This window comes from Vicugna pacos, chromosome 27 (assembly GCF_048564905.1).
Source record: "Vicugna pacos chromosome 27, VicPac4, whole genome shotgun sequence".
NCBI lineage: Eukaryota > Metazoa > Chordata > Mammalia > Artiodactyla > Camelidae > Vicugna > Vicugna pacos.
In genome coordinates, this window is record NC_133013.1 from 21214479 (window position 1) to 21232648 (window position 18170).

Genomic DNA, 18170 nt, shown 5'->3' on the forward strand with positions numbered 1-18170 from the left:
TGCAGTGCTCAGGCAGGAGCCAATATCTGTTCATCACGCATCACTCCCACCGGACCCCAGTCTGCAGGAAGCCCAGGGATTCCTCTAGTACTGGGGCTTGAGATCAGAAGGTAAGGATTCGCAGCATAGCGACACCCCTGTTTCCACAGGGAAAAAAGGATCTCCCCCAGAACCCTGACATTTCTGTGTATTCTTGACAGGCTGACTCACGGAGCCACTTTTCCTACTTTTTTTTTTTTTTAAGATTTTATCCATGGATGTGAGTGTGTATGTCTCAAATCCACTCTGGTGAAAGCTCTTATACTCACACAATTAAAGGGAGCTGGGAGAAACCCATCCAAGGCACGTACAGGGCTGGGGAGAAAAATAAATCAGAGTGGATGGAGGGAGCATGGGGTAGGGACAGGATGCTGTTTTATATGGGCTGGTCAGAGAAGTCCCCTCTGAGAAGGTATTAAGTAGAGACTTTAACTGCAGTAAGGAAATGAGCCCTGGGGATATCTCTGGAAAGATCATTCTAGACTAAGGGAACCATAAGTGCAGAGGCCCTGAGGCAGGGGTGTTAGGAACACACCAAGAGGAGGGTCAGGAGGTCAGGAGGCTGGAGTCCACTGAAAAGAGGTAGGCGAATGGGGTAGGAGAATGGTCGGTGAAGCAGCAGGAAGACAGCTCACATCTGGTCCCATGAGTCCGGGTAACAACCTTCGGATTTTATTTGAGTGAAGAGAGTCCTTATTTCCTTAGTTTAAATAGCAGGAAAACACAAGAGAGGAACTCTGCCACTATAATTGAGCATACACCATAGTGACATGTAGTATTACTTGGGACATCAGCTTCGTCCATCAGTTGATAACTGCAACTCTTTACTTCAGCATTCTCATTAGCACACACACGAGACTCAGGACACTGTAAATGAATACACACATGCTATTAGGTCCAAGTGATTTGCCCCATGGATTTCTTTTTTATTAAAAGACGATCCTGAAGGGAGACTCACAATTCCAATGTCATATGTTCTCTTCTTAAATACGTGTTAGTATCATTCTACTCCCAGGGCCCCCTCCTTTCCTTGGAGACCTGAATCCAGATGAAATGAGTTAGAAATGATGAAAAGCAACCTTGAAGTGCACACTAAAGTGGCAGAGGGGCTACACAACCGGGTGAAGTCAGTGGCCCGCATCCTCCTCCGTGTCAGGGTGTGGACAACAGATCAACAGCCCAGAGGAGGCCCAGCCCCGGCTCACATGTGGAGCGGCCTCTGTGCTGCCCTGGAGCCACTGCTCAGCAACCTGGAAAGCCCAAGTCTGTTCCAGCTGGCCTGCCTGGAGCCTGGCTCTGAGAACAGGCAGGCAGCACGCGGGTTCAGAGGTGTCCATCAGCCAGTGCAGCCAGAGAATGCCCGCTGCAAGGTAGGGCTGGATTTGTGTCCAGGTGGGTGGAGAGAATTCCGTGCTGGGAAATTGTTGCCAGAATAGGGAGGAGCCCCTTTTCAGCTGTAGTATGTGGCAGGGAAGGGAGGAAAGGGCTGGAGAGAACAGCAAGGGTGTGCTGATAAGCATGTGTGCACCCTCATCTTAGTCCCGGGAGGCAGCAGCTGGTGGATGTGGGCCCGTCTCTTCTGTGCTCTCGTAGAAGGCGGCAAGTGGCACACACGAGAAAGCCAAGGCTTCCAGGCGTGATTCTCACCTGTGTCACAGGCTGGGATCACCTGAGAGATTTGATGGGCTAGTGCATGGTCCACGGCCCCAGACATTCTGGCTTGATTGGTCTGGAGTACAAGCTTACAATGGGGATTTTCGGAAGCCTCCCAGCTTACCCAAAGGTGTGGTCAAGGTTGAAATCCATAGCTCCAAAGCATGACAGCTGATCAGAATTTTGCTTACCAACTGAGTTCTTGAGGGCCCAACACTTAATGCTCAGGGTTCACTTCATCAGGCACAGCAGGCACAGTGCTATGGCTCATGACACTTTTAAGGCTCTATAAAAGTGTAACAATTTTTTTCTAATCAGAAGAAAAACAATATGAATGTAACCTAGCCTGGATTATAGCCATCTTTATACCAGCATAGTTGTAAAATATAATTTTTAATATTTTTTTATGGAGGAAGGGACCGATGAAAGCGAAAATGCCTAGAAGCCCTCAAAAGTCATGATGCAGCCCCTGTGGGCCCTTACCCTGCCGATCTGTGAAATGGGTTCATACAGAATCACCTACCCCGCTAGTTACTATGAGGATACATAAAGGCTACTTCCTTCTCCAGCAGATGAATTTGTCTAAAACCAACTTCGCACTTAACTGCTCTCTCATACCATTTCCCCTTGAAGTTTTATGAAAATATTTTATTCTTATAGAATCTTTTATCTTATACGCATTTCTGGGAGATAGCAAATTCCATGCAGAAGAGGCAACCACAGGCTTTGCACATCACAGATGTTCAACTGGCACTGGTTGTTTTGAACTGGGTGGGGGGCAGTTGGGCAAACACTTCAAGAGATCAGATCTTTGCGGCACATGGGTTGCTAGGATCTCTTACACACTGGGGATGGGAGAGCTTTTAGACAACATCTTTCTGTGGTTCCCAAATCTGTGTGACCATCAAGATCACCCAGGGGGCCTCATCCTCATGTCAGATTCCCCCACATTAGCACATCTAAGGGCAAGGCTGTAGCTGGTGTGTGTGTGTGTGTGTGTGTGCGTGTGTCCGTCCCCAGAGCAGCAGAAGAATCAGCAGGCCTGGGAATCACTGCTTTTTAACGTCCTTGTGCCAGATATTCTCTATTCACTTCTCCAGATCTGGTCCCTTCCCTTCTCCACCCCGCTCTGCACCCCACAGGCAGACTCTTAGCAACTACATCAATGGGCCCACTTGCCTTTTGGGTTTCGGTTGGGTATGGCCCATGGAGGCACTGACAGGAGAGAGGGTGACAGGAGAGGGAGGTGGGAGCAAGTATTTCTCTCCCTGGCCTCCCGCCCCGCGATGTCCCTCCGCCCCTGGCCCAATCCTGCAGCTACAGCTCTCTGCAGGATCTGGGAACTACTCCCTCCCCTTGTCCCTCCAGGCAGCTGAAAACCCTAGTCCCCCAGTGGGTCTCCATAGCCCACTCCACCCTTGTAAATAGGCCCTTCATTAAACTCAGCACAATCACCTCCTCCGGATGGTGCCACCTCTTTCCCGCTGGGACCCTGAGTACTTCTGTCCTGCAGTGCAATTTTCTTGCAGGTGATCCTACCATCCCAAGATGATCGCCTTTGGGGTCTGGAAACGCAAATACAGTATAACACCTACATTATGTTATTACAGCGTACTCTCTGTGGATTAAAAACAAAACTAAAGCTAACATTTATGCTTTGCTTTATCCCTACAGCACTGTATGAGATGGTTATTACCTGCACTGTTAGTTGAAGGCATCAAAGCACCATAAAAGGGAGGTAATGCTGCAGCTCGCACTGCAAGGAGGTGGTGGAGCTGGGCCCCAACGCAGCCACTGCCTCTCCCCCAGGCCCTGCATTCCCCTCCTGGGGTGCAGTCCTCAACACCCCAGGGAGGAGGCAGCCCTCACATCTGGCACGCGGAAGGTACTTTTCACCAGCTGGCTAGCTATGGCTCCTGGACCGTAGTCTTCTCAACTGCACCCCAGCCTTGCCTCAGATTCTGGAAAGGCCTTGCGTGAAATAAATTTTTCCCTTGTGATTGATGGGCCTAAAATTCATGCCATGAATCTGGGGGCCCTGGGCTTTTCTTCTTGTTTTTGCTGAGGCAGCACTATAAAACATAATGTATGGCCACATCGGAGTGGGTATTTTCCAGGAAAAATGCTTGCTTCTACTTAAGTTTTATGGGGGTCTCCACTTAACATCTCCTTTGGAGTGCACACAAAGCTTTTCTGGTTGAGTCTATCCCAAGGAAACCCAAAGGACCAAAAGCCACATCATATACACTAACAGATGAAGGGGAGGAGGGGCTCTTTTTAAAGGAAATGGCAGACTTTTTTCTTATCTTTAACTGTTTGTAGGCAGACAATAGGGTGAGTGGGAAAACCTGGAAGTAATTCTTTTCATTTCCAGAAATCACTTATTAACCTGCATGCTGAGATGAGACCTGGAACAAGACTTTTCCCATTTTGAGAAACTCTGGATCTCCAGACTACCTTGCCACTTCCCTTTTGTTATTTAATTGTTTCTGGGCTTCAATTATCTCACTGAAATCTGAGAGACTGCTGTCCATTTAAAGGGAAACTGGAAAGGCTATGGCAGATAATAAAAGTCGACACACTACACTAATGTAAACTATCTTCTACCTTTGTGATCTTTAGACCACACACTTTAAAAATATTTTTATGTTGAGTTTTGCCTTTTATTCTTATCACATAGATTTGGTCCCTTGGGCACATTTCTATTTTTCCCCTACAAATATATTATCTCAGGAAAGCTGACCTGATGATGAAGTCAATGTCTTCACTCCAGCCAACCACTTGGGGGTGGAGAGTGAGCACAGCACCCAGATTTGTGACAACGCCACTGGGGATAGACAGAGTTGGTGTGAGTCCCTCTTCTCCTCCTATGGGCTTTCAAATGAGGACCAGGTCTTTGTTTAAAGATTTTCTTAATTTGTATTAAGATTTTCAAGAGGATGAGAGCAGAGCATGAAACCAAGCATAAGTGGGGTCTTTCTAAGGACTGGGGCCCTGTGTGACCTGGTGTGTATCTTTAAGACATTCATTTAACTGCTCTGGGCCTTGGATTTCTCACCTTTACACGGACGGGGAGTGACTGTCAGGGCAAATGGGCGGAGCACAGGCCTTGGCACAAACAGAAGCTCAGAAAGCAGAGCTGCTATTCTGTCATTCATGGTCCTTCCCAGCATCACTTGGCTTATGGATTATGAGCAACACTGATGCTGCTTTAGTTTCTTTCTTGCATTAATCACTTTTAGCACAATGAGCAGAGACTTCAGTAGGATCAAAGGAGCACCAGACCTAGATGAAGTGGGGCTGGTGGTTAACTGTCATTACCCAATGTTGATTAGTATGATCTATTATGGTTGAGTCCAACATTAGCAGCAAAAAAAAAATATTATTTTAAAATGATTTAGAGGGTAAATAGACTAAACAAAGAAACAAGACAGAACCTCTTAGAACATTACATTCCTAGTAGGCAATGTCAGGTCATCAATATATTCAGGGATCAGTCAACTACAGCCAGCAGACCAAATTCAGCCCATCACCTGTTTTTATAAATAAAGTTTTACTTGAACACCACATTCATTCATTAACACTTGGGTTCCTTTCACACTGCAATGGTACAGTTGAATAGTTGAAACAAAGACCATTTGATCCACAGAGTCTTTACAGAAAAAGTTTGTTTACCCTTGGTTAATACAGCCTTTGCTGAGTTGTGTGTGTGAAGCAAGGTGACAGATGAGAATGCATGTTCCCTGTAAAAGGAGCGGCACTGCAGAAACACTAGTCAACGAGTCCTGAACACTGACCTGCCATGGTGCTGGGTCTGCTACAAGCCTGCTGGAAAAATAGGAAGAAATACACAGGATGAAGTTAAGTGATCACCCAGTCAACTCTTTATTGGGTGGCAATTATGGGCAAAAGCCACTTGGTAATTCTCACCTCAGGGATGCAGTGTGGCTGGCTGAACAGCTGGAGTGCCAGACCAGGGCTGGGGAGCGGGGAATAAAACAAAGGAAAAAGAAAATAAAGGAAAATGTAGGCTTTGTTCAAAAAACTCAAACCTTCTCCATTTCCTATTATAGTCTCTTTAGCTATGACATAGTTAAATTTTCAGCAGTGGTTTCTCAGGGAAAAAAAATCCCAGTGCTTTGGGAAAGCTGCCAGTCCCTGACATTGGAGCCCTTTGGGTTTTGGGGGTGGCGATAAAGAGACCCACATTCTCCTCCATCATGAAAGGTTAAATATCCACATTGAACTTTCAGAAGTACGTGTTTAATGTTGCTGCTCAGCTGCAGAAGTGCTAGGAGCCTTAATAAAGGTATTTAATGTGGGCTTATCCAGCCCCCAACACATGCTTCCCTGTTGAGATCAGGGCGAATGTTCTTTCGTGCACACACAAAAGCCAGACTGTACGAGCAAGCCAGTCTGCTGCAGCACTCTTGGCAGATTTCCACCATTGTTATGATGGGCAGAGGGCCACGGGGTGATTTGCCGCAGGGAGGCTGCAGCCAGGGCTTCTGCCCAAAGCGCATCAAATTCTCCCATCTCTAATCACTTGACCACCCGCCCTTTCATCTACAAACCTGGCCCCTGTGCCGCACCGTCCACTATCCTGCCAAATTCAAATAACAAGCTCCAAAGCAGCTCCTGTTGCTGGATGGAGCACACCTTCCTCTAAGTGGGGATTTGTATTTCCTCTCTGGGCACAGAGCCATGAGCTGAAACCGCCTTTCATCCTGAGGTGGGGCTGTGCCGACTGATGGTTAGGGCTCTCTTCTGGGTCTCTGTCAACACATGCAAATAAGATGATAAAATTCAGTGTGAGCCATAAAAACAATTGCCTTTGTAAAACTTCTTCTTTTCTTGTCTCAATGATGGTCTGTTTTATTTAAAAATAACCACCTCTCTCTTTAGGACTATGCAGACCTGACGCTACTAACCCACCTTGCTATATTCCTGACTATTGTAACAAATCACCTCTTAGGAGAAAGGTTCTGAACTCTGTGGACCCCTGAGGACTCTCATCTCTCCATCAAATTCAGATGATGATAACCACCTCCTGCTCATCTTATAAGGATGTTATAAAAACATATGAGATCATGTCTCTGAAGAGAGCTCCAAGAGTGAAGCTCAGAGCCTGTTGTCACATCCCCCTTTTCTCCACTCTCTCCTGACCTCTTTTTCTCTACTTTTGCTCACAGAATTCCACTCCCAGGGAGAAGAAAGTTCCCTGTGGCAATCTCACACTCAGTATCTCCCCTACATCTTTCCTAAGGGCATGTTCATTATGAAAAAAAGAGGGACCTAAAAATGGTGTGCAGTAACCAGCACTTACATGTTTACACTGAAAATAAGGAATTTTTGTTCTTGGAGTGCAGCAAGCACATGCATTATTGAAATGTTACATAATCACAAAATTGAGGCCGTACCAACTTCCTGTTGGATAGTCTCCAGATTCTCTCGAGTGTCACTTGCATGCTCACTGGCCCCTCTCAGGTAGGGGTTCTTTGCGAAAAACAAACAGCAAAAAATATCACTTTCCTCTCTAGCATTCCCCCAACACTCTATTTCTCTGCAAAATGTTCCCCTTGTGACACCACTTCCTCTGAAAATCTCTCCATTGGAACCAGCTTCTTTTGCACTGGGCTGAACACCACCTCATCTCCCAGCTCACTGAGAGGGGCGCCCGCTCGTCAGACGGTCTCCTGGACTCTGTCCTGTGGCAGCCTCGGGCCTCTGCTTCCTTCCTTCCTTGTGTCCTTCTCTCCTGATATCAAAGCTGCCTTATGTATTTTCTCCAAAGCTGATCTATCTGGTTGTGCCCTTGACGCTAACTGGGATGTCACCTAGCAAATTATGTCCCCTGTTCTTGGAATCTTAACCTATTTCTCCTCCACTGAATCATCCCATAGGCTTACAAATATGCATATGTATCTACACTTATACCTATACCTATATCAAGATCTTCAGGAAATTTACAAAGTTGACTTAGGGAAACAAAGTAAAGATGTATTTAAAATTGTAAAGGAGGTATACTTGAAGTTGATAATACTACTAGACACAGAAATATGTAATAAAGCAGTAATAATTAAATTATGCTTAGCCCACCAAAACTTTCAATAAATTGTATTGAATGAATACATGAATATCCATTAATACATGATAGAAAAAATAAAGAATAAACTTCTAATGTGTTATTTTATAACTATTAAGGCACAATCTTGAATAAAATTAACTCTATTATCTCATAGCATGCAAAATAAATTCCAAATATATTAGAGTTAAATAATTAAAATAAATATAGAAACTATAGAAAACAAAATATTCCCAAAACTTAAATCAAATTGACCATCAGATTTCTAGAAATGACAAAAAGCCACAAACTTAAAGCTCAATGAACTACATTTATATAAAGCCAAAATATTTTATGTAAGAAACAATGAACTAAAAGAAAATTAAAATAACTAAATACAAAGCATATACAACAAATATGACAAAGAGAATATCATACATACCATCAAAAGAATCATTTCTTCATATATGAGAAATTTTCACTTGTAAACTATGTCATTTGCCAATTTTTCTCTATTTTCCTTATTAATTTGTAGGAGCTTTTATTTTATATATTATTCAATATATTATGCATACTGAATCACTGCTATATATTTTACAAATGTATTTATTTTTCCAATTGTTTTCAAAATTAGTCTGATTTTTTTAAATGTTTATGAAATACAAATCAATCATTTTGTTTATAATTTCTGCCTTTAGTACATGCTTACAAAGACCTTCCCTACATAATTATAAAAATCCATCTATGTTGTATGTTTTTGTCTGAATTTTACTTTAATTTAATATATATTTTTGTTTTTGTTGAAAGTTGAAGAGAGATCTTGCTTAATTCTTTCTGCACCATTATTTTCCTAACACTAATTTTTGATTAATCCATCTTTGCCCTGTTGATACAAAATTCTGTTTTAGCATACACTTCATTTTAGCAGACACTTGCACATAAACAACATACATGCACCAGTCTGAGTTTTAGGACCCGATCAATTGATTATGATGCTGGTGCCAGCTACTCAAGATTGGATGAAGCTTTCTAATACATGTCAACCTCCAGCATAGTAAGTCTGACCTTATCCTGAACATTCTTGCACACTTACTTATAAACTTTAGGCTCACTGAGTAAAATTCCTCCAAATATTTCTTTAGAGTTTTGAATAGGATTATGCTAAATGCATGAATTAAATTGGGGGAGAACTGAAGACAATCACGCATGGCTACGTGCTGCCTGTGAATATATAACCAGCTCCAGCCTTTCCAGAGTTCAACTTGGCAATGCAGATCAAGAACTTTACAACTACTAACAACCTGAAACCCAGCCATTCTGGTCTTCAGCATGAATTCTAAGTAAATAGTTAAAGATGTCCCAAAACAGACATCTATAAATATCTTGCAGTTTGTCATGTGAAAATGTTGGCAATACACAAACGTCCAGTGACAGGCTGAATAAACCACGGTGCCTTCATACAATGAAATACAACAGAAAGTTATTAAATAATGTGGACAGTTGTTCACCTAGAAAGTACCTGCAAAGCAGCATTATGATTCCATTTTGTTAGAAATTACGGCATGTGACTAAACAAGCAGATCGCAGACAGATACAGTGGTGTGCTGATCAATGTTTAACAACTGGCTCTCTGGGAAGAAAAAGCCCTGATTTGTAGCCTTTGCTGCTTTCTGTGATGTAAATACACCCACCGTGACTAATCTCAAGGTAACAACACTACATCACTGAATGCAGAGTTGGGAAGAAATGTGTAGCATCAGCTCTCCCAAGCCCATATAAGTGTCTCCAACAACCCACTGGATGGATGGGGGGAAAGGAAGAGAGAGCTACAGCTCCATAAACTTGAGAAAAAGTGGAAAAATGAAAGTAGCATCATGGCAGGCACCCGAATTCTTTGTGGGGTGGATCTGGAGTGGCTGAGGGTAAGCATCCAGAAGGATCACCCGAGAGATGGCCGAACTGCTCTGCACCAAAAATGAACAGGAATTAACTGGGGAGTCTGGAGAGAGAAGGAGAGAGAGAGAGCAAGACTGAGCAACGGTGGGAGGTTGGTCCTCAAAGTCCAAAAATGGAATATTAACACTGTGTGTGTGTGTGTGTGTGTGTGTGTGTCTAGAGGGGTGTGGGTGTGTGTGTGTGTGTGTAGAGGGAAGGGTTAGAGCAAGGCAGTGAGCTGACTGGATTTACGTACCAAACGGCTCCTTCTGCTGGTGGGAGAAGACTCGGGAGGGGAAAGAGTGGCTGTACCTGGGTGAGAACAACGCGGGTGATGAGAAGGGGTGGTATTGATTATTTGGGAGGTATAGCCTCTGGGACTTGCTGCACTTCTCATGCAGCCAGACTGGCACTGTTTTGCAGACTAGTAACAGAGTATCCTGATTTATGGTCCTTCCAGTGAACCACTCTTGGGGGGAGTAATTATATTTTATTATTATATGGCACAAGTCTACTATACAGTACACTTAACCGGTCAGTCTTACCCCTTAAGAAACATAGTTTTGACTGTGTGATGCCTCTGCTCAACAACCCTCCAGGGCTCCCCAGTCGCTTTTGTGAACTTCACGCTCTTGAAGCTGCTCCCCATGAACCGACCCAACCCGCCTCTTCAGTGTATCTTACAGGACTTTTCAAGACATCAAAAGCCCCTGTCAAACCCATCACTTGTTCCCTTAGATATACCCTGTGATGGCAAACTGTATGACTGTCAAAAAACTTACTGTCCTTCCCTAGTGGGTCCAAACCTGAGGGACAAATGTTTCTTGTCCCACTGGCATCGGGCTTGACCTGGTGACGTGGTTCTGCCCAGTGCTTCTGTGCAGAAGCCGAGGAGCCATGCCTTGGTTCTGTCCTCATCCAACTCCCCTTCCATGAGGCCAGCTTGTCCCCAGTGCACAGAAGATCCTGCAGAGTGCCATCAATCGAGTTGGAGGACTAAAGCAAGGGCCGAGGCACATTTTTGAGGAGAAAAGGCTGAGGAGTGAGCTTCTGGGAACCTCCAGCTTAATAGTGACCCCACACACAGACACACACACAGATAACTTAGCTTCCTCCCTTCCGCCCTGCTGGACCCCCTCTCTTGACAAGCGGTCCCAGTAGGGTGACATCTGCCCAGAGACCTGGCAGGGTTTCCTTTTGCCCTCACAGATGAGCCCTGGGGTGCCTGTCCTGGGAAGCTTGAGAAGAAGCCGCAGGGAAGCACTCACACACCCCACCTCGTGCAGGGGTGGGGCTGCACTGTTCACAGGCCACGCGCAGCTCTAAATGTGTCTGTCTCCACCAGAGTGTGAGCTTCCGAAGGGCAGGGCCCTTCCTGCCCATGGCTCCTCGTCCTCCCCGTGCCTATAGAATGCTCACTCCTTGCCAGTCAGCCAGGGCCAGGCAGCAGTCAAGAGTGGACCAACTCTCCAGCCAGATTTCCCAGGTCTGACCCCGCCTCTGCCACTTACCAGCTATGTGCCCTTGAGCAATTTGCTTAACTACTCTGTAAAATGGGCTGATAACAACAGTATTTACCCACAGGGCTGTTAAGAGGATTAAGTCGGCTAATATCTGTAACACTCCTGGAATAGTGCCTGAACACTCCCCTCCCTTAATTCATGTTTGTTCAATAAACACTCCCTTCTTACAGACTAATCATCTAGCTTTTCCTAGGTTGATGGAAGTTGATGTTTGCTAACGCCTGATAAATAACAAAAAGCTAGCCGATTCTTTCCAGTTATGTAAAGTGTAAAGGACAGACCTAGGACAAGGCATTGAAATGGGTTCATTCATTCATTAGCCAGAAGATATTTATTGAGTGCCACTGTACTAACACTGTGACAGTGAACAAAGCAAAACTCCCTACCCTTGTGAAGGCATCTCATAGCGGGGATTGGAAGGAACAAGATGACTAAGACAGACATCCACACCATGTTAGATGGAGAAAACCGCCAGAGGGGAAAACAGGTCAGGAACGGGAGAGAGGGCTGCACACTTAGATGAGTGTGGCCAGCAATCAAAAGGCCTGTTTAGGGAGGCAGATCTTAAAGGCAGATTGTTTTCAACAGCCTTTTGTACAGCTTGGACAGTAGATGATTCTAAAACCCAGTTCGCCTCTCTCCCAAGCCCCCCATCTCAGGTGATGCAAAGCAAGCAAGTAAGTGTCTCAACTTTTTGCGTGTTCCCAAGCTAAACATTTAGCTTGGAAACTCTTCTATGAACATGGCTGCCGGGCCAGGGTAAGCAAACCAAATGGACCACATCTATGTTCGCCGAATTCCGTTTTGAAAAGAGATTTTAATTAGAAGCTGCAATGACTGAAAGTTCCCTGCCCAGAGGACAGTTGGCTAAACAATTCACGAGGAAATAAAAAGGGAGCCTGAAGCAGAGGTTGCAGATTACTTCTCCTTCTGAACTCTGCATGTGGAAATCCCAGGGTGTTCAGGAAGAGCGAGCAATTACGCAAGAAGGCTCCTGCCAAAAGGAACACAGGCCCGACATTGTGCTTTCAGCTTCTCATACTAATAGGAATCAACCCTGCTGCTATGATTTGATAGCTTCTGGGTTTATTTATCATTTCTTCTCCAAATCTCACTCAGATTCCAGTTTTAGAACCTCTGTCATTTGTCATTGAGACTAATTGCTCGTGGGAAAGGAGCCTGGTTTCAGATGGAAAGACTTGAAGGGCGGGCTTGCTTAGGCGGAGCTGGGCGTACAGCTTGTAAAAATGGCATGCACATCTGTTGTAAAGAATGGACACAATACGTGAAATAGAAATAAAAACATCACGTCCATCTTTTAATATTCTGATGAGCATCCTTTCAGACAACTCTGTATGGGCCCACATTCTCATTCACACCAACATGTAGACAACTTTTTGCTGTTCTACCACTGGTCTAATGCACTGGACAATGTATCACGCACCCCTCACCATGATACATACTTCTCATTAAATGGTACCTGTACACCATTATTTATTTGAGTTCCATATTGAAGTCTGTGTAGATTTTTTTTCCTATTTTTTAACTATTAATTCCAGGAGGACCAGCTTTTCACATTTGAGTGCTTACCTTCTTAGGGAAAATTTGTTGACCTGGGATTGATGGTTCAATCACAGGTGGATACAGTTTGTATTCTGATGCACAGTGCCAAACGGCCCACAAAAAAAAGGTAAGATGTTTCATGCATCCACTAATAGCACAGGAGAAGGCCTAGCTGCCCATACACTTTCTAACTGGAACTCCAGGGCTCTGGTGAACCAAGTAAAACTCATAAATTGTCCCAGTGTCCAGGCAGGAGCAGGGAGCTCCTCTCGAGCCCTCCCGGCGCACTCCTGCTCTGAGCCTCAGCCACACTGCACTACTTCCTGTTGACCAAACATGCCCCACTCATCCTACCCCAGTGGGTTTCATGGTCTCCCATCTGTCATTGCCCTGTTTTCATCTCTGTAAAATCTTCTCCCTTCCAGGCCACCCGGGTCAAGGAAGGCCCACAGGATTCTTCTCAGTCACCATCTGTCCCTCCCACAGCACTTGGTCTCTTCTCTCCTATGGCCCCCAACATACTCTCTCTTCATTTAACATTTGTATCTTGGGTTTACAGCATCTTCCTGAAAACTGGAGGGTAGAAACCTGCCTCATGGTTCGGTACGCTCTGCAGCAGCTCCTCCCAGGGCTAGGGGAACAATATAGAGCCAATGACTCGTCCTGATGGATGTCTCAGCTATGAGCAGCCTGACCAGCTTCTCAGCAGCCCGAGAGATACTTTTGGTGTGAAGAGATGGGGAGGTTTGAGTTAGGGAGGATAGAGTTGAATGCAATGTCAGGCAAGTGGACCCTGTTCCGACTCCCATTTGCTACCATCACATACGTAACTCTCCAAATATCCAGAATCTCTGGCTCCTGGGTCACCCTGGAGATTCAGTTTGGACTTGGTTTGTGGTGTGCCCAGGGATTCTACAACCACGGGAATTGACAGCATCGGCTCTGGACCGGCTCCCCATTAGCTGGGGCTGCCAAGTATCTCAGAGCAACTGCACCCAGTAGATTTCTAGAAGTCTGTGAAAACCACAAAAGAAGATAACCACTCAACTTAAGAGGTGAAATTTGTGCAGATGTCTCTGCTCGTATTTAATGGTCAAGAAAAGAAAAACAAAAGTAAATGAAGCAAAACATACTATATCCTCACCAAAGATATCAAATGCAGCCAGAAAGCTTTCAGCAATCAAGACAAATCCAACACTCAATCACTCAAAGCTGGTGTCAGAGCCTCGCTCCGTCTGGACTCTCTCCGGGCTGGCACATGGGCATGCCCTCCTAGAGGAGCTGTGGGCAGACCCAGAGGCCAGCACTTCACACAGGACCTCGGCTTCCAACTCTTACATTGTTGTCCTCTGCAGCAATGGATTTGGGGTCCTAACAATTTTGCAAATTCAAGCCCAATTCTGCTTGAGGTAGACCTTACATTTGACTATGCAAATACTGTCCCCTAGTGGGGATTTAAAATAAAACGCTGGGAAATCTCAAACCTCCTACCTTTGTATTTGGAAGGAATTTTAGAATCCTGTGTAACTCTTATCTCATAGCTGAGGAAACCAAGGCCGGGACAAGAAAAAGTGACCGTTCCAAGGTCACACTAAGGGACAAATTTAGGAATAAACCAAAAATCTTCATTGCCATCCTATAGTTTGTAACATCTCTGGTCACAGTGAATGAAAATATACTTTTGAGAAAACTATACATTTCTTGGGAGGAAAAAACACTCCAGAAAGAGCCATTGTTCTTTGCTTTGCTGGAGTTTTCCTTTTGTTCTTACTTTTCTTTGTTTTGGTATATGAATACCCTAGGTATAAATTCTATTAGCGGATTTCACTGATTTTTACTTTGTTCTTTACACACACGGCAAATCTTTTACAATGATTATCATTTTTACAAAAGCCATGGACAATTTTCCAAAAATGAATCGTAACAAGACAAAAACAACTATATTACTTAAAACATTTAACTTGGGGAAATGACTGTTCTTCAGTGTCGAAAACGTGGGGATTCTGTGATTCCCAACTGAAGAAAAAAAATTTCAATACTAAGTTTACTTGTATATTTTCTTTCACCTTTCTCCTTTAGATCCCAGCACGTTTAAAGAAAAATGAAAGAAGGAAAAACAATTTTTTTCATTTATCTTTTCTCCTGGTCTGAGGCTATAGGTCCCAGCAGCCAGTGGCTCTAGAAGCAGAGAGAACTTACCTGTGCTCCGGCCAGCGTGTTAAGCAGAAGCATCAAGGATACGGAGAAAGGAGAGCCGGTGAGCCCGCCGACGACCTTCAGTCTCTCCTGCTCCCGCTAACTCGGTGCAGCGGGCACCAGCCCAGCAGCCCCGCGGACGCCGCAGCATTTCCCGCTCGCCTGTGCGCACATCCGGGAACTTCGATCCCAGACTTAAAGCCTCGCAGTAAAGGGAGTAAATCTCGCCCTAAATCTCGCGAGCCCTAATCTCGCGAGGACACGCGGTCTCTTGTCTTCTCTCTTGCTGTTTTCCCGCCTAGCGCGGAACCACAGCCTGCTCTCTCTTCGTTGCTGAGAAATTACGAAGTAAATGAATGTGGCAAAGAGGGATCTAGATTCAGTTAGTGTTGCTTTAGCAGACCCATGAAAACTCTTCTGTGCTCTCAGAAAACCGGACTAACAAAACCGCACTAACAAGGTGAGTGGTCATGATGGTAGCTGTTAGTATTGTTAACTCGTGGTTGCCTTCCCTGTGTTTGGATAGCACTTTGCAGTTTACAACACTTTCTCGTGACCAGCCACGGCCCCCTGTACTGTATCCTAAGACGCAGTCACTTCTACTTAGGTTTCCCTGTAGTCACCGCAGCCCCCGCGGTAGTGACGTCAGCCTCATCTTAGCGCAGAAGTGATGCTCCAGGATGTTGATAACTGGCCGAAGCCACGTCATCAACAGGTCGGAGGCCTGAGATTCCGCCCCGCGCTTCCTCCTGCTTCCTCATTGTCTCCCCTGTGGCCAAGGGAGGGAGGACCCTGGGAGGGATGTCTGGCCGATCCACACGCTGACACATGCGTTTTTCAGAGGCGCTAAAGGCTTAGCCTGAGGATCGTAATTCAGGCCTTCTGACTCCTGTTTCCTGCTTGTTCACTCCCGCAGAGCTACCTGCAGACGGAGCTGCAATCTCCAGGCCTCCTCAGGCCTAACCCAGAGCTCCTTATCCCTCGGAGAGGGGGCTGGAAAGACAGGCGGGCTGCTCAGCCCCACTCACAGCAGGAAAGTGGGAGGCTAGGTCCTGTGTGCCATTCCAGCCTCATTGACCGTTAGATGCAAGGGTCCTGTCTGGAATTGTAGGGGTTTTTGCATTGAGGTCTCTTTTGCTTGAATTAACTGTAGTTACGTCAGCTTTCTTTTGTTTAGTTTTACCCCATATTATTTTTCCATCCTTAATTCCCAGGCTTTCTTAACCTGTGTGTCTTGTGTCTTGTGTGTTTTTTTTTATAGAGTTGGATTTAGTTTCTTTTACCAAGACTAACAATCTTTGTTTATTTCATTGGTATATTTAATCCATTTACTGATATATTTGTACGCATTTCTACCATTTTAATTTGCCCCACCTTTCTATTTTTTTTCTTTTCTTTTTTTTTTTTTTTGTCCTCTTTTCGATTGAGTTTTCTTACCGCCCTCCTCATGGCAGTTCTGAAAATTCTAAGGTTACCAGATACTGTCAGGGCTCAGCCAGTTCCATATGTGTTTATCCCAATGCAGTCCCACTTTCATGTGGCTTCTGGAGCCAGAAATACTCCTCTCCTGTAAACCATGCAATGCTTTAGAAATGAATGTTTCGCTTATTTTTTGTTTAGTTTTAAATCAAGCATTTTAGGTCTGCTGCTATATTATCAGGGGTAAAAAAAAAACCTCTGTATTTTTTCTCTATTCATTTATTTATTCACTCACTTACTCACACAGCAAATATTTATCGAGCACCAAATAGGTGCCAATATTGTTTTAAACAAGTAATACAGTAGGTACTCTTGTAATCTGATTTTATTTATTTGCTTAATATATTGTGGACACATTTCCTGGTCATTGAGTATTCTATAAAATCATTTTCATGACTTTATACCATTTGTTTTTATTCATATTGATAATACATCTAATGCCAGATATTAGTAAGATTATTTTTTAAAGTGGCTTTTACGGGGGAGAATATAGCTCATTGGTAGAGTTCATGCTTAGCATGCACAAGATCCTGGGTTCAATCCCCAGTATCTCCATTAAAATAAGTAAACCTAATTAACCCCCCATAAATAAATAAATAAATAAATAAATAAATAAATAAATAAATAGATAAATAAAAAATTTTAAGTGGCTTTTGTAATAAGCCTTGTGATGAACATCCCTGTGGGAAGAGTTTCATGCACAGACTGCACAGGGTAAAAGTTTACATTTGGAATTTGTGTCTTAGAGGGTAAAATAAAAGGCTGAAATACAATGAGAATTTAATGAGAATTCAATATCTACATTAAGAATTCAGAGACTAATTCTATTATTTGAGGTGGAGAGGGAGAGAGACTTCCTAGGAAAAATTCTAAATAAGGCAAAACTAAAAAATTTGACACCAAAAACTACATACAAATTTTACATGTGTGTACATAAAAAGCATAAAATTACATGGCAAGCAACAAAATGGAAAAATATTTACAGTGTAAAACAAGGGTTAGCAACTGCGGTCTGGAGGCCAAATCCTACCTGCCTCCGATTTTTTTTTTTTTTTTTAGGTTTTATTGGCACACAGCCACGCCTATTCATATGCTTTTTGTCTACACTGCTTTCCCACTAGATGGGTAGAGCTGAGTAGTTGTGACACAAAACATCAAATATTGACTTATCTGGTCTGTTACAGGAAAAGTCTGCCAACCCCTGATACAGATGATAGAAGTTTAGCATCCCTAATATTAAAAAACTATTACAAATCAGTAAGAAAGCAACCCTGACTGAAGAGATCATTACTCAGCATCTGTTTGTGCTGGACCTTGTTGCTGAGAATGCAGTAAGAACAAGATAGACAGTCCTTGCTCTTAGGAAGCTGACTTACAAGGGACTGAGGCAGGTATAAGTGTATTAACAAATGAATAAAGTGATATAATTCCAGGTATCAGTAAGTGCTGTGAAGATGCTAAAAACAACAAAAACAGCAGTAATAAACTATGTTGAATTTGGGACCCAGGGATGTCTCTGGCTGGGAGAGTTTTGACTGTGGTCCTCAGTGGACTTCATATATGAGCTTGCAATCCTTACAATGAGGATTAATTTGTAATGTCTGGAGCAGGTAGAATTAACACCACAGTGAAAAGTTAAATGTGGGTATTATGGTATGTATCCTTCTAGAGTTGTATCTGTTACTCTGACAATAGTTATATATCTATGAATACCGGGA

General features: G+C 44.0%; 1 long non-coding RNA gene across 2 annotated transcripts; it reads right to left on the reverse strand.

Moving 5' to 3' along the window:
• Window positions 1–5212: 5212 nt before the first annotated feature.
• LOC140689840 (uncharacterized) lies at window positions 5213–15121 on the reverse strand. Of its 2 annotated transcripts, none has more exons than XR_012064976.1 (4): window positions 14977–15121; window positions 6267–6467; window positions 5623–5671; window positions 5213–5517 (listed from the first exon to the last, which is right to left on the reverse strand). It is a non-coding gene; the product is annotated as an uncharacterized lncRNA (long non-coding RNA). The 2 variants fall into 2 exon arrangements; XR_012064977.1 differs by having other exon boundaries at window positions 5213–5520.
• Between the last annotated feature and the right edge of the window lie 3049 nt (window positions 15122–18170).